This window comes from Lissotriton vulgaris, chromosome 12 (genome assembly GCF_964263255.1).
Source record: "Lissotriton vulgaris chromosome 12, aLisVul1.2, whole genome shotgun sequence".
NCBI classification, from domain to species: domain Eukaryota; kingdom Metazoa; phylum Chordata; class Amphibia; order Caudata; family Salamandridae; genus Lissotriton; species Lissotriton vulgaris.
This window is the reverse complement of record NC_141700.1, coordinates 232,447,189-232,468,354: the sequence shown is the minus strand read 5'-3', so window position 1 is coordinate 232,468,354 and position 21,166 is coordinate 232,447,189. Positions and strand designations below refer to the sequence as shown.

The 21,166-nt window shown below is 39.7% G+C and overlaps 1 protein-coding gene across 1 annotated transcript in view; it reads left to right on the top strand.

Annotated features, from left to right (window-relative positions):
* The window catches only part of LOC147673844 (uncharacterized), a 413,651-nt gene that overhangs the window by 328,791 nt on the left and 63,694 nt on the right, over positions 1 to 21,166 (top strand). The gene's annotated exons all lie outside the window — the stretch shown is intronic.

The following is a 21,166-nucleotide window of genomic DNA, read 5'->3' as shown; positions in this document are numbered from 1 at the left end:
TTCCACTCTGTGGCAGGACATCATCTTGTTATGTTCATGATTCTATACAATACAGCGTATGACATCTTAATCCCCCAGAAAAAAATGCAGTTCACGATCGGAGTTCAAGCCCTGCTGTACCGCATTCAAGCGCATTATCCAAGTCGCTTCTGCTCTGCGCAATGCTAATTCCCTATTGCCTCCCCTTTTATCGGGTGCTACCATTTGAATTCCAAAAAAGCTGAACTGTTTATAAGGTCCCTGTTTGGCACAAGACATGCCATGTATGGCCATGGGGTACCGTGGATCGCCCTGCTTTAATGCCCTAGCATGTTCACTTATGCGGTCCTTCAGGCACCGTATAGTGCCCCCAACATATTGCTTCATGCATCTGCAGGTAACAAGATAGACAACAAATTTAGTTAGACAGTTTGTAGTTTGTCTAATACAATATCTTTTCCCATTAGGACCATGGAATCCTGTAGTGTTGTTAAGCGCCCATTTACATACTCCACAGGTACCACACCTGTGGAAGCCCATGGTGTGCCTTGTTAACCAGTTAGGGTTTTTTGCAGTGGCTGGCACGGTCAGACTCAGGATGTTCCTCAATGTATTGCCCCTTCTATAGGTGATCATGGGTCTTTTTGGTGTAAATTCATCCAATGACTTGTCTGCCCTTAAGACATGCCAGTGTTTGTGCATCAACTTATTAACCAGAGCTGCTTGCTGATTATAGTTTGTAATTAGTCTCACTGGTTGGTTCACGGTGGAGCTTGCAGTCTTATCAATCAGTGTCTCCCCTCCTGTCACTCGCTGTATACGTGTAGAGGCTGCCTCTAGAATATTACGTGGGTAGCCTCTGGCTGTAAATCTCTCCTTCATGCTTTCTAGATTGCAAAGAAAGTCTTTATCAGTGCTGCAATTGTGCCTATCCCTAGTAAACTCTCCAAATGGGATGGCTCTAATTTGGTGATCTGGGTGCGCACTTGAGGCATGAAGCACTAAATTGCATGCAGTGGTTTTTCGATATAGTCTGCTGTGTATTGATTTGTCTTGTACAAATATCTCCACATCTAGAAAAACAATACTTTTCCTACTCCAGGTGTGTGTCAACTGTACGCCCAGTGTATTTGTATTGAGATATACAAAGAATTCCTGCAGCTTTAATTCTGTACCCGACCATAACAGCAGACAGTGGTCGATGAATCGACCCCAATACACAATATATTCATTGAATCCATTCCCTCTCGGATTCCATATCCACTTAGCCTCAAAGTATCCCGTGAAAAGGTTCGCCAACGATGGGGCAAAATTGGACCCCATAGCGACTCCCCTTATTTGCTTGTACCATTTATTTTAAAACATAAAACAGTTGTTGTTCAGTATCAAATCAATCATTTTCATGATCATTTTACTGTGTTTCCATTGCCCTGCTGTTTTTTTCCCAAAATACCATTCTATGACCGTCATGCCCAGTGTGAGATCAATATTCGTGTACAATGACACTACGTCTAAAGATGCTAGAATAATATCTTCTTCCCAGGTGATGTCTGCAAGTAAACTCAAAATATGCTTAGTATCTCTGACGTATGCGGGGAGGTTTTGTACCATTGGTTGTAGAAATAAATCCACATACTAAGCCATCCTTTCAGATGGTCCCCCAATGCTAGATACGATAGGCCTCCCTGGTGGAAATGGGAGATTTTTATGGACCTTTGGCAGCGTGTATAATACGGGATACCTAGGTTTGTGTACTTTTAAATAGAGATGTTCTTCATTATTTAGAAGGCCCTCCTCATACCATTGCTTCAGGTGTTAATTGAAAAGTGTTGTGAATGTGCTCGTGGGGTTTGCTCTAAGGGGCTCATAACATGAGGTATCTGCCAATTGGCCCAATATTTCATTGTCATATTCCACCTAATTCATGATGACTATGTTGCCCCCTTTGTCGGCCTCCTTTATAATGATGGAATTATCTTCTGCTAGTTTGACTAGAGCTTTCCTTTCCCCATGTGTGAAATTGTCTTTTGTAGAGCCCTTGCTAAATTTGTTATTTGATGCATGTTTATCAATGTCTCCTTCTACTAGCTTGTGGAATGTGTCTATTGTATTCCCCCCAGTCAGAGTTGGTATCCACTTTGACTTGGATTTTAAGCCACTAGATATATTCACATTGCAATCCACATCTAAGTCTGCCAATAAGTTGCTCACATCATTTGGTGACATTTCTTGCTCTGTGACAGACAATAACAATTGGGTATCCATTACATCTTGTATTGTTGACCCATCTAACACACCACACACAGGAATTGACTTTGCATTTTTATTACTTGTTGTCTTATTTAGAAATGTTTTCTTCAATTTGAGATTTCTCACAAACTTAAACAAATCTATTTTTGATTTACAAACATCACCAGGTTCCTTTGGACAGAACCCCAAACCCTTTTTCAGTAACGAGGTCATGTCATCCATCAGAACCAAAAAAGGAAAAGTTTATCATCTCTACACCTTGTGCTGGTTTGTTTCTCAAACTCTCTTGTCTCCTGATCTCAGATTGCGTTGTATTCGTTTGGCGCCGGCTCTCTTACCTCTCCTAACTTTTTTGCCGCTTTTGGCTGCATTCTATTGCCCTTTTTAATTCTCTGCATCTCTTTTGAGAGCGAGTTTTCTGCCCTGGTGGGATGGATTGTACTTGCCTCGCTGTCTACTTCCCCATCACTGAATAAGGGGGCACTAATCGATGTGGAGCTGGATGAAATTGAATTGGGACATTTTGTGGCCAGCTTATTGGTGTTCTTGTCTCCTGTGGCTAACTCATCATATTTTCGGGCGAAGGTAAACACCCTCCCCTCCCTGTAGTCTATTTCGTCCCGCTTGAGCTTCCTAGCCTTGCGTTGCTTGAAATCTTCCTGGTGTTTCGAAAGCACATCAGCTTGGATCGCATAGTTTTTATCTGCTGCCTCGGGCAGATTCAAGTCTTTTTATTTCCCCTTCTAATTTATTGATCTCCAGTTGGTATGCTGCTACTTTACGGTCAGCATTGTCTATTAGAATCCCCATCAGTGTTTTTGAATTAAGGGTAAGGGAATCTTCCCATAGTTTTAACAAGTCTTCATCCAGCTCATCGTAAGTCGGGAAAATTTGGGCCCGTTTGAAGTGCACATTTGTTCAATCACTAGGAAGAATTATAATGACTAAAATGGAAAGTGCATGTTTGCGACACTAATATATAGTGGGCGCACGTTACTCACGGTGATATGATCAAGCCTGTCTAGGGGCCGGGTCTATCTCTTGTAATATCCCTTTCTTCAAGTCTGATTTGTAAACTCACACTAACCCTTAAGCACCTTAATGTGATACAACTTAGTTTATGATGTATGTGGTGCAAGTACATGTATGTAACAGGCGGCCATTGTACATTTTAGAGCCCTGACGAAGTCGTGGGTGTACCACCCTGACTAAACATGTGTTGGCTGGGCGCTGCAAATAAACTCTGAACTGAAGACTAACATCAATCAAGATCATATGAACTACATTGACTCTGTGCTATATTGTGCATGATTTGCCTGTCAATACTGTACAGTGAGATAGCTGACATGTGCACAGATCCTAACATCTGTGCACAGCGCAGACACCCTTACATCATTTTGCAAGGGTTCCAGCGCTGAGGAGATGATTGTCTTCAGCGCAGGAAGGTACACCTTCCTGCACAAAAACAATCTTTAAAGGCAGCATTTTACTCATCTATGTCTGCTGCAGATTACGGCTGGCATAGAAAGAGGAAGAAATGAGAATTTCTCCTCATTGCGCCTTCTTATGCCTCCACTCAGGAGGCACAGGGTTCTGACACATTACCAGATTTACAAAATGTTGTAAATCTGGGAATGCATCAAGTTCCATGGATGTTGCATGGGAACACATGCGCAAAACACCCATGGAACTCCCCTTTTACACAGAATTATGCATGAAAGGGAAACATGTTTACAAGGCCATGAAAAGTCACACAGGGTGGCTTTACATGACCTTGTAAATATGGGAAAGCCCATTGCACTGCCGGTGTGTCAATAAAAGTGATGCACAGGCGGTGCAATGGGCTTGTAAATAAGCCCCTATGTCTTTAAGGAACTTTTGACTTTCAAAGGCATTCTTTAAATAATACATCAGAGTTACCTCTTGAGCTCATTGGCACTTCTAAATGCAAGAATGTCACCTTGGGCAGTGATCTTTTTGCTGTCAGACCCTCTCTTACCTCAAGAGATCTCTGCACCCACTGTTACTTTCTAAGGTGAGAACCAAACTCTGAAGCAAGAGTTGGTGGCTTGGGCGTTTAGGAAACTTTATGCACAAGGCATTGTGTCAGACTAACAGGATAGTAGTGTTACGAAAATTCAAGTGCCTAATGGCGTCCTATGAGGTATGTTGTGCTTTATAAATATGTCAAATTATGAACATCGAATAAAACAATTGTATAAAACCGATGAAGCCAAACTTGCACTATAATCATGTTGAATATTAACACAATTGAGACAATGCAGTATCTAGCATTTACTTCTATTTTATCTCTTTTATCTAGGGTTGAAAACTATCAGCAGTTTTCTTTTTAGATATTGCCTAAGGCAGCACTCTGGCACTGTCACTTGCGATAAATATTGCATGCTACAAGGGGCTTGGAGCCCACCCATTGCTTACCATTGGTTGGCTTCATTGTCATTATTTGTTGCCTCCTATTGACCAGCGCATGCCAGTTTCACTTCCTCTTCTTAGGTGTGGCACATGGACCAAGTACTGATTGCTTTTTCTTGCTTAGTATTTTCCGCTGCTCCTGGTGTATTTGAAGTGCTATTTTTTTATTATTACTTCTTCCCCTGTCATTCTTGTCCCTGTTGCTTCTTCCCCCTCTAATACATTGTTGCCCATGTCAGGTCTTCGCCTCAAACCATCTGTGTTGCTTCTTCCCCTTCTCACCTCCCTTGTCCGCGTTGCTTCTTCTCCTCCACCCCCATTCTTGACTGTGCTGCTGCTTCCCTCCAGACCACCACCCTCTAGCTGTCCATGATGATTCTTCCCTCCTACCCCTCGCCCTCCTATTGTCTGTGCTGCCCCCCACCCTGCTAAAAGAAAAAAGTGCTGTTCCACAACTAGCGTGGAACACATCATCACAGCAATATTTTTTACCTCCCCGCCATAGTGCTTTTTTTCTCAATTTTAGCCATGCTGCACAGCAGCGCTCACTGTTCTACAACATGGCTAAAATACATTGCCAAATACTGGCTAACTTTTATCCCATTACCGTTTCTCTTAGATCTATAGATTTATCACTGTGCTATTAAAGTTATGTGTTTACTCAGTGTCTTGTGTTTGAGCATTAAGTGTTCCCTGTATTGCAGCAGCGTGGGAAATTGTGTTCTTGGTTAAGCGGGGTGTTAACCCTGCTCAAGCAATAGCCACATTCCCTTACTAGGGGTCCACTAAAGTCACTAAATTAACCTGTGCTTGACTGTCTGGTAGCTTGGTACAAAAGCAGTCAGGCTTAACTTAGAGGCAATATGTACAGTATTTATGCTACACATGAACAGTATTAAAGTGAAAATACAACATAATTACAATCGCACACCAATATAGAACAATAGAGTACATTTTAATAAATTATTTGACACCAAAACAACAAAAATCGAATAAGTAGAACCAGAGTCATGAATTGTTAATGTTTAAGCTAAAAAAGAATGCCTAAAAGAACACCTAGTCGCACGAGACTAGGTCAAAGTAAAAAAATATGTCAGATTGCGATGGAGTACGAGTCGGATACAAAAAGTGGATTGGGCCCAGTCATTGCCTACCTTCGGACTTAAGAGAAATTTCAGGCTGCGTCGGAGAAGGTGTCATCGGGGAGCCGCTGGATGAAGTTGAGGTGAAGATCTCCACATTTGGACGTAGTCTCTCTTTTGGAAGTTGAAACTCTCCAGCGGGATGAGGCTGGAGGCTGCAGCTGAAGAGGGCTCTATGACACAGATACCCGTTCTGCAAATAACTGCTGAACAGGATTTGCTTCTGCAGGGAAGAAGGTAAAAGCAGCTGACACGAAGTGAGGCCGAACGGCGATGCACCTTGGGTCGATAAATGAGTAGGTTGGTCCCAGTCTCCTCTCAGTTCTCAAAGCAGTTGTAGCCCAACATTTTCTAAATCCCAAGTTTTGGATTTAGGCTATCTGAGCACCTTTAGCACCAATCACCAGATTTCAGGACTGTGGAGGGACCACTAGGAGGTTGGGACTCACACAGGCTGAGTCCAGTTTCGGGTTCAAGATTGTTAGAGCCTTTTCTGCCCCTGACGCTCTAATCAGGAGGCCAGCCAACTAGCCCTTGAGTCACTCTGGTAGTCCTGGGTGCAAGAAGTGGAACAGCATGGCAGGCCTCGATGGTTCAAGGCAGGCAGCAAAGCAGCCCTTCCAGGTGAAACAAAGGTTGCTTAGACAGAATATTGAGAAAAAAATATCGAGTTGCAAAAATATCGATTCATTAATGTTGTGGGTCAGAAATGTCGGCAGCAAGAATATTGTGGTCAAGAATATCGATTTAAGGTAAGTAATATCGATTTTAAAAATATCAAAGTGTTTAACATTGTGTGCAAAAATATAGTTGTTAAAAGGATTGTTTTTTTATTATTGTCAATTATGTTAGAATATATTTTATATGTGTGATGTATGATTTTTTGTATAAGATTTTTTTTTTTAATATATGTGTTAAAATTTTAGAAGGTATACATTTTCTTTATTTGAATTTAGTGCTTTTAGTTCCGTAGCAGGTTGTAGGTTTATAGGGGAATAGGGTGGGAAGTAATTTAATTATAATTTTTTTTTTAAATATTTGAATTTTGCATTTTTTGTTCCATAGCGGGTTGTGGGTTTATAGAGGAACAGGGAGGGAAGTAATTATATTCAATTTATTTAAAAAAATGTATTCGAATTTTGCATTTTTAGTTCCGTAGCTGGCCGTGGGTTTACAGGGGAATAGGGTGGGAAGTAATTTAATTATATTAAATGTATTGATTCATTTTTATTTATTAAGATTTGTTTAATTGATATAGTATAGTATTAAATGTGTAAAGTAATTTATTATTAATTAATTTATAATTAGTTATTAATTAATTGTAATGAATTAATTGGTAATTAATTATGGTAATTGTGTAATTAATGTTAGGTGTGTGTTGAGATGTTTATAGGTGTAAAGGGTGGGAAGTAGTTTATTTTTAACTGATTCATTAATAATTGGTTGTCAGTTTGAATAAATCAATTGGTAATTAATTATGGTAATTGTGTAATTAATTTTAGGTGTGTGCTGTGGTTTTTATAAGAGTAAAGGGTGGGAAGTCATTTGTATTTAATTATATATATTTGTTAATTAATGTTAATTATTTGATATGTATTTTGGGTAATTTATTTTGTGTGTGTTTTTTTTACCTTTTAAGGGGTAAATGGTGGGTATTTAATGAATTTTAATTATTTCATTATTAGTTGTTAATAGTAATCGTTTTTAATTAGAAATAAGTTTTAATTGTGTTTTATTATTTTATAGTTTAATTTAGGTGTGTGTTGTGGATATTATAGTGTAAGTGTGTGTAGTCAATTAATGTTTATTTTTAAAAATAATTAACATTTTTAATGAATTATGTTAATTATGTAAATACATGTAATTACAAATGTTGAAGTGTTTAGTTATTGGTGTGGTATTATAGGGTAGGAAATAAAATAAATACATTTATGTTTTAAATATTTTTTTGTTTTTAAATATTTTCTAGTTTAAAATAATGTTTTTGTAGTTATTGTTCTATTTAATATAATATTTATAGGGTTTTGTTATATGTAATTAGTATTATAATGTGTTCTTGTTAGATGTTTATTATTTTTTTATTTTGTTTATTAATTTATTTTATATACATATATATATATATATATATATATATATATATACATATATTATATATAGGTAGGATTTTTTTGAATAGGGATTTCTGAAAATTCTATGTTGAATAACTTTGGCGTTGATGGACGGAATTGGCTGAAATTTTCAGGAAAATGGCACATTTTCTTTCTGAGCGTCCCCTGAAAGTTTGGGGGGGTTACGTCAAGCGGGGGCCGAGAAAAAAGGGGGGTTCCAAAACATGTTTTTAACATTGAGTTTTCCATAGGGCGGTTGGACTCCCTTTTAGCCCGAACGGCTGAATGGATTTCCACCAAACTTGGCAAAATTGTAGGGACTGGTACCCCGATGTGCATTTGCTATGTTTCAAGATATATGCTCCAGTGGTTTTTCCGAAAATTAACTTTGAAAAATATATATTGGGCTACATTGGGCTATATATATGTTAGAGCCCAAATGTAGCCCAATGTAGCCCGAAGATGGCCACCAGAGACAAAAAAAAACAAATGTAGCCCAAATATCAGCCAGACGTAGCCCAACTATAGCCCAATGACAGAATGTCCCAGAGTGTCCTAAAGAACAACTAGAGCGCTAACAGTCTTACTTATGACAAAAGTATGGCACACCTGAAGTCATCTTGATTGGAATAAAGTGTTAACACTTAAAACATTTAATTTGCAAAGGAACAAAATGAGGAGGTTCATTTTGCCATAGAAATTATGATTATTGCTGAAGAAAGAAAAATTAGGGCACATTTTGAGTGACTTCTCAAATCCTCTTATATTTCATTAAAAATATTCTGATATGCAGTCTCCCAAGATGGCCACCAGAGACAAAAGAGCCCAAATGTAGCCCAAATATCAGCCAGATGTAGCCCAACTATAGCCCAATGACAGGATGTCCCAGAGTGTTCTAAAGAACAACTAGAACGCTAACAGTCTTACTTATGACAAAAGTATGGCACACCTGAAGTCATCTTGATTGGAATAAAGTGGTAACACTTAATACATTTAATTTGAAAAGGAACAAAATGAGGGGTTTCATTTTGCCATAGAAATGATATATATATGTATATATATATATATATATATATATATATATATATATATATATATATATATATATATATATATATATATATATATCACTGAAAAAAACATAGGTTATAGACCATATATAGTTAGGAATTAGCATTTACAAAACCTTGAACATTCACTGAAAAAAACATAGGTTATAGACCATATATAGTTAGGAATTAGCATTTACAAAACCTTATTTTACTCACACAAAACTATTGAAATTCGCATATATAGTTACTTGCACTAACTATATATCGCGCACCCGCAATCCACTGCTGATGATGTCACATATTACATAATTCATGACATGGTCAGTGACATCACTGATGACATCTCAAATGACATCACTGATGACAACATCCAGTGACTGTATGTTTCTGTAAAGTTAAAATATGTCTTACATATTGAAGAATGAGTGGATGTATAAGTGTCTGGATAAAGGATTTAGTAGGTGCATGACTGACTGTATGAGTGAGTGATTAAATGTGTCTCACTGAGTGCATGGGTTAGTGACTAAACTGTCTTAATTTGTGCATCATTGTGTCTGTTGTTCTGTAAACTGCTGCATGTGTTGATCAGTAGCTATATGAGTAACTATATGGGTTATTGATTGGTTGCCCAAGTATTTGTATGGGAGACTGAGTGTGTGTGTGGGTGGCTGGGAGGTGTATGACTCTGTGCATAGATGTGTGAGCAGTTGATTCACTAGATGTATGGGTTGAAAAGTGCATGTGGAAACAGCTGTATGGGCGGTTGACTGTGTGCATGAGTGTATTGGTGAGTGAATGGATATCTCAGTGCTACATGTCAAAGTAAGTACATATGTAAAACACAGTACATGTGAGAGTTGACATATATAAATAACTGTGCATAAGAGCCAGTGAATGTGTGAGTGGCTGTATGGATCATTGTGAACTTGTATCAGGGATTGTATAAGAGAGTAAATATGTGTTAGTATATGTTTGAATAAGTAAGGTGTGTATAACTGTATAGTTGAGGAAATGGAGGTGTGATTGATTCTTTGCATGACTGACTAGGTGTGTGAGTAACTCCATGGATGAGTGACAGTCTGTGAGTGTCTGTTTACACTGATTGTATCTAAGGTTATATTAGAGTCTGAAGAGGTTCATCGTATTATCACATGAATGATATCATCAGTGATGTGATCAGTAATGTCAAATGAGATGTCATCAGTGATGTCATTTGAGATATCATCAGTGATGCCATCAGTGATGTCATTTGAGATGTCATCAGTGATGTCATCAGTGATGTCATTTGAGATGTCATCAGTGATGTCATCAGTGATGTCAATGACCATGTCATGAATGATGTAATATGTGACATCATCAGCAGTGGATTGCGGGTGCGCGATATATAGTTAGTGCAACTAACTATATATGCGAATTTCAATGGTTTTGTGTGAGTAAAATAAGGTTTTGTAAATGCTAATTCCTAACTATATATGGTCTATAACCTATGGTTTTTTCAGTGAATATATATATTCCACAAGAATTGGAGTCTGTATTTCGTTCCTTTGGCTGTGTTCCGGCTGGGCACTGCAGAGGGGATACGGAGATATTTACATATATATATATATATATATATATATATATATATATATATATATATATATATATATATATATATATATATATATCGCGATTCCTCTGCCTCTTAATTGATGGTGGGCTCCGGTGAGGCAGCAACCGCCCAATATTGCTCCAAACTCCTTTGTGAACTTCTTCAATGAAAGAACGAAAGAACCGAGCCCAAACTCCGTATTGCATGTGAAAAGGAGTTTATTTGGTCATAAATGGGCAGGACTGCCGATTTATGACTAAATAAACCCCTTTTCACATGAAATACGGAGTTTGGGCTCGGTTCTTTTGTTCTTTCTTTGAAGAAGTTCATGAAGGAGTTTGGAGCAATATATATTTATATATATATAGTGTTTTTTCTAAGTGTTTGAGTGTGAATAGTATTTTTTCTCCACTTTACCTACTGTTGCACTCACTGGAGTTTGAATACCAATTTTTACCCCTCCACTATCCAGCACTTTTCCTACTGTTGCACTCACTAGAGTGGAATAGTAATTTTTATCTCTCCACTTTCCTGCACTTCCACTACTGTTGCACTCACTGGAGTTGGAATAGTAATTTTTACGTCTCCACTATCCAACACTTATCCTACTGTTGCAGTCACTGGAATGGGAATACATTTTTTTACCCCACCGCTATCCAACACTTATCCGACTGTTGCACTCAGTGGAGTGGGAATACAAATGTTTATCTCGCCGCTGTCCAATATTTTCCCTCCTGTTGCACTCTTTGGAGTCGGAATAGTAATTTTTGGCCCTCCGCTATACAACATTTTCCCTACTCTTGCTCTCACTGGAGTGGGAATAGTACATTTTACCCGTCCGTTCTCCAACACTTTCCCAACTGTTGTACTCACTGGAGTTGGAATAGTAATTTCTACCCCGCCGCTATCCCGCACTTTCCCTACTGTTGTACTCAGTGGAGTGGGAATAGTAATTTTTACCCCTCTGCTATCCAACACTTTCCCTACTGTTGTTCTTACTGGAGTGGGAATAGTAATTTTTACCCCTCTGCTATCGAACACTTTCCCTACTGTTGCACTCAGTGGACTGGCAATACATTTTTCCCCTCCGTTATCCAACACTTAATCTACTGTTGCATTCACTGGAGTGGGAATACTAATTTTTACCTCTCAGTCTCCGCTATCAAATATTTTCCCTACTGATGCTCTTACTGGAATGGGAATAGTAATTTTACTCCTCCGCTATCCAACACTTTCCCTACTGTTGCACTTAGTGGAGTGGGATAGTAATTTTTACCCCTCCGCTATCCAACACTTTCCCTACTGTTGTACTCACTGGAGTGGGAATAGTAATTTTTACCCCTCTGCTATCCAACACTTTACCAACTGTTGCACTCACTGAATTGGAAAAATTAAGTTTAAAGACTTTTAAATAGTTTAATGTTTCATTTATGATATAATTTTTTTCATGAGATTTTATGTTATTGGTGAATGTATATTATATATTTATTTGTAAAAGTTTTATAAATACAATTATAAAATAAATTAAAATTAATTTTATTAATTGTTTTAAAGTAAATATATATACATTACATTTTATATACATATGTTTACATTTTTTAAATGAAAATGGATGTTATATTTGTTAAAATGTATATTAAATCTAATTTAATTTTTCTGAGTTAATTTTATTATTTAATATATTTAATAATATTTTTATACATATATATATATATATATATAGTTTTTTTTCTAAAGTGTTTGAGTGTGAATAGTATTTTTTTCCTCCACTTTCCAGCACTTTCACTACTGTTGCACTCACTGGAGTTGGAATAGCAATTTTTACCCCTCCGCTATCCTGCTCTTTCTCTACTATTTCACTCACTAGAGTGGAATAGTAATTTTTATCTCTCCAACAAAGTCCAACTGCCACTACACCCAGTCAAGTGACCCAGAACCAGGGCAGGAAAATGCTAACTCTTTACAGTGGCAATAAAGCAATATTTTTTTGTAATGCAGCTGTACTGGGGTAGGGTCTGGAGGGGAAGAAATGGAGTCAGAAGGCTGAAATAACGCTTTTAGAGAGGGTTTTATTTTCAAGTAAGCTTTTTTTCTCCTGTTTGTCAGTCTTATTCGGGCGAACTCGTCAGGCTTCGTTCTGACGCCCTTTGGAAAAGCAGGGAGTTCCAGGGTGTTGCGGCGTTGACAGGGAGGTGTTACAGCCAGAATGATGATGTTCTAAATGACCTCCAGGCGATGTCCGGGGTTACGCCGACACCAAAAGAAATAAACATATAAAGAATAATCAGTGGGACGTCCGGAGTGCTGTTGCTTAGGGGCCGGGAGTGAAGGAAACCACGTGCCAAGTGTATTTACAAAAGACGGCCGTGTTGGTAGTGCTCGTGAGGTCGGGGTACAGGGAGTCGATTAGGCGGTTTTATTTACACCGTGGGCTGGCCACTCCAATCCGCCCAACCCGCAACTTTGCCCCATACCTTTGTAAGCCACTCTCCTCCCGCGGGAGCGTGGTGGGGCGCTTCGCCGGAACGTTGGCCTCCTGGCTTGCTGGTCTCAGCTGGGATAATCGAGGCTTCGTCTTCTACGTAGATTCTCTGGTCCGCACTCCGTCTCCATTCCACACCGCACTCGTCCTCCGGGGAATCACCGTCTGTCGTCGTCCGGGATCCTCCTCCTTTTGGCGCGATGACGCTCTGGATGGGCGGAGCCTCGTCTTCACTGCAATCGGGTTTAAAGGTGTAGCATCCTTTTTCCTCCTCGCATCCCCAAGGATACACAGAGTCAGCGGCCGGCCAATCCTCCGCAGAAAGGGAAATAGGCTGCTGGATGGAAAGAGAAAGGGGCGAGAGGGGAACAGCTGACCACCAGTCATGGGAAATGGACTCCTCCTCACACTCTTCGTCCTTACAGGGGCGACCCGCCCCGTCACAGCAGCCCATTTTCATTAAAGGTAAAATGGATGCATTTGAAAAAAACAAATGAAGAGCTACATTTTCATTTTTTAAGAGTAGGCTTAAAAGATGTTGGTGCACACATTCCCAAAGGGAAAGGGGAATCCTTCCAGTTTGACAGTGGGTTACCACCAACTTGAAGTTGGTGGTAACTGCAAATGTTTTGCAACCACATTCCCGGTCACAAAACATTCATGCATACCAGTGCTATTCAGTATTAGGAAATGACGCCCTAAACACGCCCCTTCCTAATACTGAATCGCAAAAGCAAAATGCAATTCAGTAAGAAGTTACTGAGTCGCATTTTGCCTTCTGTACAATGGGTCATTTGCGACTGGTAAAATGCTTCGTACATCTGGCCCTTTTTTTTCGGCATATTAGGTATTTTCACCAGTTGAGAGCCGACAATTCTTAAGAAGCCATAGAATCAGCTTTCTATAGCAGATTAAGACATTAACTGAAGTTCACCTTGAGGTGTCTTTACTATGACGTAGTGCTGTGTTTGTGTCACTAAAGTGATGCAAACGATGCAAAATAATTTTTTACTAATTTACTTTCCAGTGTGCAACTTGTTTTGTGCATGGAAAATTACTTGAGAGTAGCGCAAAGCAGTGCATAGTGCTGCTTTGCATTTCTTAGCACCAAGGGGACAGTCCAGTTTGTGGTGCATGGGCATTCCCAGGCAACCACACAAAGGGCCCCATTAGAATGGCGGGCGGATTGCTCCCTGTAGAAAAGACCCCCCGACATATTATAATAGCTGGGGGGTGCGCGGCAGACGGAAAGACCGTCCGCCGGTTTCCTGCCTGGTCGGCATGTCAACCGGGAGGAAAAGGGTTCAATATGGTGGCGGTGTCTTTCAGACACCGCCAGCCATATTAGAATGTGCCTTTGTGAATGCCTTTTGCCACAAAAAGGCATGCAAAGTCTGCTTTGGGGGCCCGTTGCGGGCCCCCATAGACTCCGGAGGGAGGGGGGGGGGTGCACATGCCTTCAGAGACCAACGTGGCAGGCACTGCGCAGTGTCTGTCACGTTGTGCTTTGAAAAGCACAACATGTATTTTTAGCCTAGTGGCAGGCGGTGCTGCCGCAATGTTAAAAATACGGGATGCACTGTGGCGGGCGTATCCTAATTGCCCCCACGGGACCCCCGCCCTTATGGCGTGCGGTCCCTTTTACCGTGAGGATGCACAAAGTTTCTGATACAAAACTCTCTTTACTAAAAAAAAAGTAGACAGGGTTTTGTGTCTAAAGATAGCGCCCACTTCAACCATATGCTATCACAGAGAAATGCTTTTATTTCTCCTTTCTTTTCTGACTTTGCATACCCGCTGCACTGTACAGCACAAACACAAGGTGGGAAAAGTTTTAAAGTTAGTCTAAGCATAGATTTTTGGACTGGAAGGGTAACCTTCCAGTACAAAACCTATTCTAGACTCATGCAGACAGCCTTGGACTATGGTGCAAAGGTGGTGCATGGCACATGGCCGCACATTTCTGCGCCGGCACTAGGCAGAAGAGAGGCGGGTGCCATATTTCTGTAAATATGGTATTCTCCTGCTCTCTCCTTCTGTCGCATCACAGCACATCATTTGCAGCTGCTATACTGCACTACATGATAATTTAGTAAATCTGAGCCCTTGTCTTTAGTAACAACTCGCCCTCCATTGCATGAAGCACTGATTGATATAACCCTTCAGAATGACTTCCAACAATAGACTCCGAGTTGAAAAGGGAATGTACTAGTGTCTATGGACTATGCCCAATGCTAGAGTAGCGGCTTACGAGGAGAAGCAGAAGAATAAACTATGGAGATTGGGTCCACACAAGGGCCCCTAAGTGTGGATAAACTAAATCATCAAAGGAAGGAGAGACTTTTCTTGTATTGTGGCCATGGTGGACATTTTGTAAGAAATTGTCCTGTGTTAAAGGGAAGCAATCAAGCTTGTATCTCAAGATCAAACCCTGCACAAGCATTTGTTGGCCAAAAGGTCACAATTCTATCTGAAACTCAGCCTTATTATATCAAGCAGTCTTGTGTTGACAACAGCTCTAATTGACACAGGAGCCTCGGATAGTTTGATCGATAAAGATTTCTGCAACAAACAACAGATTGCAGTGATACAGAAGACTATTCCCGAGGTTGTGTTTGAAATCGCTTCTGGAGACAGAAACATTGCTGCAGGCTATGGAAAGTGGTCATGTTGATCCCGTTAATTTGGATGTGATCTCTTTGCTGATGTTTCCTATTTTGCTTGGTACCCCTAGTTAAAACTTCAAAACCCTAAAATCCATTGGCAAGAAGAGTTCATTGTAATGAATTTTGATTACTCTAAACAAAAGTGCTGACCAAGATTTACTTCTCCATTGAAACAAACAGGAGCAGGTGGAAGAAGTGTCTGCCACATCAACTTATCAAGAAAACAATGATATGGTTAGTAAGAAAGGCACAAATACCTTACCATCTCATCAAGAATATGATTGGGCTATAGATATCCACTTTGGAGCGTCAATCCCTCATGGCAAGATATACCCCTTGACACCAAGGGAAGGTCTAGAATTAAATTAATATTTTGAGGAAAACTCTGCAAAAGAATTGATCAAGCATTCAGTATCTCCAGCAAGGGTCCGATCAATTGCCTCCTAAAATAAAATGTAGAATATTGGCCCTGAATTGATTACAGGGAATTGAATGGCATGCCCATCGTGATAGGTGTCTCCCAACTTTATTTCAATCATATTGGACTAAGTAAAGACTGCAAAATTATGCCTAGGGCAAATAATAACTTAGTTCATATCAAAGCGGAAGTTGAGTGGAATACTGCTTTTAATACCAAATATGGTCACTAAGAATATCATACAATGCTTTTTGGTCTTTGTAATGCCCCTACTGCCTTCCAAAAGTCTGTCTATGATACATTTCAAGAGATTTTATACAGTTTTGCAGTCATCTATCTTGACGACATATTAGTGTTATCTCCAAACTTCGAAGTACATTGCAAATGTATGAGATGTTCTACAGAGATTGTGGAGACACTACATATATGCAAAAGCTAAGAAATGCATCTTTGAGATAGATCAGTTGTCCTTCCTGCACCTTATAACTTTAGATCAAGGAATACAGATGGATCCAGTCAATGTAGAATGGGCTTCTTCTAAAACTGTGAAATTTTCCAATAGACACTTGATGAACGTTTCTCCTTGATAATAATCAAGCTCATTATTGAACTGACTAAGAAGACACAACCTTTCAAGTAGAGGAATAAATAAAGAGAAGCTTTCTAAGCTTTCTAGACCTTAAACACCACAAACTCATAGGTACCAATTCTGAGGCCCCCAGCTTGCACACAATCTTTAGATGTCAAGAACAGCATACCTTCTTTTGCAAATGGAGCGATCTTATCCCAGACACATTATTACATTCACCCAGTGACATATTTTTCTTGTACCCTGTCAGCTCCTGAGAAAAACTACACCATATATAATTGTGAATTATGAGTGACCAAAGAAGGATGTACAACGTGGGGACATTATCTTGAAGCCTGTCCAATCACAGTCTGGGAAGATCACAAAAACTAGATTTTCTAAAGAGCAAGAAGCGTGCTTATCACAGGCATTCAGGTGATCCTGCTTTTCCCATGTTTTTGCTATAAAATCACTTCTAAACCTGGTTCACAACAGGAAAAGGCTGACGGACTCTCCAAACATGGTTTGGAAGAAGAAGATAAAGTTGAATACCATCATGGAATTAGAGAAAGAGAAACAGTTATGAGAGAACAGAAACTCAAGAAGGAAAGTTTGCAAATTATTTGCCCATTTTAACCAGTGGAAGAATTGCAACAGAAAGTTCAACACATGAATAATACTGCTGAGGACATCCTGGGCTTAGAATAATTCTCAAGGACTGGTAGCCAGAAACTTTGGTGGAACAACTTAAAGAAAAGGGTGGAGGCTTATATTCAAAATGCTGTAATTTGTGCCCAGAGTAAGATTTTTTTAAGAAAGACATGGGGTTTGGTTGAAAGCGATAAAACACATGGTTGTGTGAATGAGAAAGTTGTATAAAGTGTTAAATGCATGGAGCAACTTGAGATTATAGTTTAGAGTAAAGAGAATTCCAAAGCCGAAGAATGACTATGTGAATTGAACATGTAAATGCTATATTTAGAGTTTGGTTTTGTCCCAGGTTTAACATGCTGGGTTGTGTTACAGTATGGATATTTTAGGTATGTGAGTAATGTTGTATATATATATGGTTATTATGTTATGGATTTTAGGTTGTCTGATTTTTGCATGCTGTTATTTATAGACTTGCTTGGGCTTTGTGCACTTTGTAACTAATAATGTATATAGGTTTTCAATGTTTCTTGTGGCATCTTGTTTCTTTTTTATGTATCGAGGGAGCTGTTTGATAAACTGTAGCTGACAACTACAGCTAATGAGCCCAATATTTTGATACAAGCATTCTAGATAGGTGGGGAGCTGGAGACAATTGGATGGTTGGGACACTTTCTCCTACCAAGAACCAATAAACTTGGCATAACTACCGTATCTGACATCATCTTATTAATGCTGGAAACTTAGCTTTTTTTCAGGGTAATTACAACCACTCATACACTACAGACACCTTAGTGTTCTTTAGGCCAAGAATACATGGAATTCATAGTAAAGACATTTTAAAGGCTCCTGGGGAAACATCGGGTTATGGATTATTATAGATTGTTTTTTCAAACATGATCATATCATGCTATTATCAAAACTTCCTACAGCAGTGGAACTGGCTAAACATTTCTTAAGAGAGATGGGTAGGCTCCATGGGTTACCTGAGGTCCTCATAACTGATTGAGGAACACATTGCATACCCATTTTTTGGATCTCATTGCTAAAACAACTGAGGACAATAAGCTTTGAATCCACCAACTATCACCGCCAGACTAATGGACAGACAGAGAGATTTAATCAGACTATAAAGCACTACTTGAGATGTTTTATGGTAGAGCATAAAGAAAATTGGGTCTATTTGAATACCATTTGTGGAGTTTACATTTATAGCAATTCATTGTAGAGCTACCTTGGTTTTTCCCCAATCTTCTGTAGAAACCGTTTCCATCCTCGAGTATGGCCCTCCCATTTTTCTGTGAATTATATACCTTCTGTAATGTCCTTATTGCGAACCCTCTCTCATACACACAAATCTGGTCTACAAAATCTGTAATAGGCCAAAGTATCACACAAAAGATTTGCTGAATTAAAGAGAAATGAAGTGAGTAGCATATTCAGAAACCCAAGAAGTTTGATTATAAACAAGACACTTAGCCATTTCTGGATCACATCCAAAGTGTGAACCCAGTTTTGTCGGTCTTGTTCCCATTTTAAAGTTAATTGGTTCTTCAGCAGTGAAACTCCGATAACCAGGCCAATGGAGGATCCATCTAATAGAAGCTGGTTTGCTTCCACGGTTCCTAAAGCAAACCAGCTCAAGGCAGTCAAAGGAATAAATCACCTCCCTTCATTTCTGAATGCTAAAATAGTGGCAACTGTGGAGATCGGTTCACTGGAGACTAGGCCTGAGAGACAGGATTTGGGTCTTCCAAGTTTCACACAGAAGGACATTCAATCAGATTTGCAGTAGCACTGCATCACAGATAATTTAAACTTCCCTGTACCAATAGCACATTTCCCCGCAACTGCTTAGTGGTATGGTTCCCACATGCCTAAATTTGAGTATCATTTTGGTATTTTTTTACTTTTTTCTCTTCCACCATTTCTCTTCATGTTTCCACCTTGCTGTGGCTTCATATGTCTTTGAAAACCAGCATTCATATTGACTTACATCTGCTACATGTGATTTGACACAGCCACCATATCTCATTGTCCCATGGTGCTCCGAAGCTCGGGGAAGGTAGCTGGGTACTTCCTGGGTTCATTATTGACATTGGCTTTTGGAGCCTCAGGAGGAGCAAAAGGGCTGGGGATTGTTATGTAAATGGTATATCAACACCAGCGCTATTACTTACCTGCTGCCTTTGTTTTTATAGACAGACATGCTGTACCAATGGTGCGTTCAATTCCTTTAGGAACTCCAAGCAAAAGCCTGAGCTGCAAAAACATCTAAACACCTTGGAGATGTGACCTCTACTCCAGTGTGTTTTTTCTTGCATCCCTAATCACCATATTCCCCTATTACATGCTAATACGTTTGAGATTTCTGTTTCTACACTTACTGTTATTACTATCATTGGAATTCCCTTCTCCTACATGGCTCCAAACAGGACTGTGACAAAATCAAACACATTTGCTATTGAGAATGCTGAGCCTGGACGGAAGTGATTTTGCTCACATTTGGGTGATTTGCTAAAGGTAGATTTACAGCATGCCTTTCCTTTCAAAGAAAATCCACAGCTGTTTAGTGATAAAACTCCCTCCTATAAAAAAAACAGAACAACTACTATTATTTGTATTTGGAGACTACCAGGATACAGGTAATATTTTCTGGAGCAAACACCAGATGATGGACAGAGCACTGAAACTTTTCACACACTCACCCCCAGTCACAGATCTGGGTTGAATCCATCATCGTTTTTCAGCTCACTTCACCACTTTACACCAAGCCTTATGCAAATCAGGCTTGGACCTGTTCCTCATGGGTACAGTCCAGCCCGAACCTCCAAGCCAGGCCTTACCTGGACCGGGAACAAGCATCTTGGGACCAGTTTCAGGGTAACACCCTGCATCGTTCAGACTAGCTGGAATCCAGTGGCAAAGTGAGAAAGGGATCCACGTATGGATTCAACCCAGATCTGTGACTGGTGTGAGTGTTGGAAAAGTTTTAACACTCTGTCCATCATCTCCTTGTGTTTGCTTTGTTTGCCCTAAGTTGGCAGGGTATGTCCAGATGTGGGTCCCTTGCTCATTTTGCCTTTGGATTCAAGCTAGCCTGGCTGATGAGGGGTGTTACCCTAAAACCGGTCCCAGGATGCTTGTTTTCATTCCAGGGAAGACCAGGCTTGGCAGTTCGGGCTGGACTGTTCCCATGAGGACCAGGGTCAAGACTGATTTGGCACATTTCGATCTGATAGAGTTTGATTTGGCATGTTTATTTTTACAACCTTAACGCATGTGGTTAATAGCACCACAGTTTGATCTTGGTGGTGTAATTATAGTATTATACAGTTGAATCTTAGTGATATCTTGGTATTTTCCTTTTTGTTTGTAGAGCTGTCCCCTGAGGAAGGGCTAGTCATCTGCCCGAAATGCATTGGGAGGATTTATAACTGGATGACTTTTTTCGTTGGATGAAGTATATGCTTTTGTCAAGTTTTGATGAACTTTTGATCATGTATTAAAAACCTAAGGAACCCCAGTACAGCGTGAATTCAACTTTGACGAACTGTTCATAGACATTGGTGTCTATTTATGCGCTGTGCTACAGGGCGTCTCCTTCCAATTGGGGGGAGCTTTGTATTAGTTTCGTTCTCCACGCTGTGAGGCTCAGACAGCGTACTTCCCTGGTAGCACGCCACAGACTATTACAGTGATCCAAATGCAAAGTCACACAGCTGTGCAAGGCCTTCACTCATTTACTAACTATTGACCCAATAGCACACTGAGTTGTCTCCTTGCAAATGGTGGCACATACCCAATACCTTAATTTACGCCAACC